Source organism: Dasypus novemcinctus, chromosome 24 (assembly GCF_030445035.2).
Source record: "Dasypus novemcinctus isolate mDasNov1 chromosome 24, mDasNov1.1.hap2, whole genome shotgun sequence".
NCBI lineage: Eukaryota > Metazoa > Chordata > Mammalia > Cingulata > Dasypodidae > Dasypus > Dasypus novemcinctus.
In genome coordinates this window covers 49,163,946-49,166,373 of record NC_080696.1, presented here as the reverse complement: position 1 = coordinate 49,166,373, position 2,428 = coordinate 49,163,946, and the positions used below count along the sequence as shown (strand labels likewise).

At 38.3% G+C, this 2,428-nt stretch overlaps 1 pseudogene; it reads right to left on the bottom strand.

Annotated features, from left to right (window-relative positions):
* Positions 1-225: 225 nt before the first annotated feature.
* Positions 226-2,179, bottom strand: LOC101425007 (tRNA-dihydrouridine(20a/20b) synthase [NAD(P)+]-like; annotated as a pseudogene).
* Positions 2,180-2,428: the final 249 nt, after the last annotated feature.

Below are 2,428 nucleotides of genomic sequence, written 5' to 3'. Positions count from 1 at the left end.
ATGCTTGAATCACCTGAGGTCTTCTTTAAAACTGTAGATCTCCCAGATCTCCTGAACCAGAACCTCTGAGGGTGGGGTCTAGGAATGATTTTTTAAAATGCTCCCCAGCAAACTGATTTTATAGAAGAGTTTGAGAGCCACTGATTTAAAGAAAAAAATATATGTAAACTGAGTGCTTTCATTTTAAGGTAAAATAAAGTATACATTAAAATTTAGAAAGTCCAGTCAAATGCCATAATGGTCTGTAAGGTAATCTAAAGCTGCTGATGCGCTTGACAAAGCATTAAACACTCTTTTTTCCTGTCTTGAAGTTATCTTTTCCATTATGTACATTAAATGTTGATGGAAACCCATATAAAATCTTCCAAGTTCCAAAGCAATGTCAACCCAGGCCTACATGCATCTCAGCAGGGTTTCCTCATATCCAGCAAACACGGCTGGGTTTGTTAAGGGTCCTCTTGCAACCATCACACCATCTTCCCAGGAATTTGCCCACACTTCCTGCTTCTTTTAAGCTTTTGATGTCTCCACTAACAGTAATAGGCATAGACATATTTTACTTAATTATTTTAATGGCATCATAGTGGATTAGCTGATTTTTTTTTTTTTTTTTTTTTTTTTTTGAGGTACCAGGCCTAGGGATTGAAACTAGAATTTTGTATGTGGGAAGCTAGCACTCAGTTCAACCACGGAGACACATTGGCAACGCTGAGTTGGTTTTTTCTTTTGTTTTGCTTGTTGTTCGTTTTTTTGTTTTTAGGAGGAACTGGGAACCGAACCCAGAACCTCCCATGTGGGAAGCAGGCACTCAAACATTTGAGCCACATCCACTCCCTCATGTCTTTCTTTAACATGTTCTTTCATGGACTGTACTCCAGGAAACTCCTGTTGCTTCAGCCATTGGACAAAAATCTACAGTTCTTGAAGGTCATCATGTATCCTAATTTTAATAGATAGTGAAAATCTGGGGTTTTCCACTTGATTTTTCGCTTGTTTCACCACATCTTGAACAAGTTCTGGCTTATTTACTAGGCAAGCCCCATAACCTTCTGCCATTGCCCATCTCTGAGGGCAGCCACAGTTAATGTCTAGTCCATTCGCATAAAGACAGATTTATACAGGCAGTATCAGGTAAAAGTCTTGCCTCATTAGCAGCAAACTGAACAGTCAAAGGGCAGTCACCTTGGTTTGTGGTGAATTCACTGTCTCTGGCTTTTATACATTTGACAAGATAAGCAGCAAGCATCATTTGTGTATAACACAGATCACAACTGTATTTTCTTTCAAGTGTTCTAAAAGCCAACCTGTGAGCACACAAAATATAAAAATTTGAATATCAAACCACTGGAGCACCGACTTTTACAAGCTGCCCACAATGAACCATTTCTATTGGATCTTTCTTTTTTCTTGACATATTGTGGTTTTTATGCAGTCCTTTTTCATGAATCCAGATTTGTTTCAAATCTGTGTGTGTGACCTTATTTGGAAATAGGGTCTTTGAAGTTCTATGCTGAGTTTTAAATTTTCTGATCCAAGTATCTTTTCCTCTGCAAAATGTTTAGAGATATATAATTAAAATTGTGGGGTTGTACTATCATTTTCTTATTTTTGTGGTGGGAAAATTTTTTTCAGTAGGATTGATTTGATTTTGAATTTTGTTTTCTTTAATAGCGGTTTTATGTGAACTTGTCTGCTCTGTTTTCTGTTTACTTTGTAGCATTTTCTTTTACTAGATTAGCAATAGCATTTGTATGCTCAAATTGTTTTCACTTTGGTCAGAGTGAGCTCTTTCAGGTTGGCTCCTATATTCCTTGGATATTCCCCCATGATTTTATTTTTGAGCCTTTCCTTACTTTCCTGGCTCATCTTGAATTTCCATGCCCAATCCTAGAGTCAACCATTTCTCTAAGGAGCCACAGTTATTTTATCTAAAAACCAGAATCTGGCTCTGGGTGTGCTCATTGCTACTGGGGTATCCATGGTTCTAGGACCTTTCAACAGCTAGAGCTAGAAAATATATGTATGTATAACTAACCTGTATTTGCACACATGTGTATAATTGTTTCTTTGTCTAGGTATATATATTAAACTACCTCTCAGGTCTGAGCTTCACAGTGACAGTTGGGGAGTCAGGGCCATTTGCAAAGAAGGGACGTGAAGCTGTGGGGAGTTTATGCATATTGACTTTATTCCTTGCTCCTGTTCACCATTGTTCTCTCTGTCCCTCTGTTTACAAGGGAGCTACTTTTATGTTACTACTATCAGAATATATGATGGGCTCCTACTGTGGCTTACCTATCATGTTGCATATACTGATTGGCTGGCCTATGTGTTGATTGGGGTCAAGGTCATTCCCTGGCAGCTAAGTGCAGTTATTCTGTGTCACTGGGTCTTGGATGTAGCAAAGAAGTATCCAGGACACTTAGGC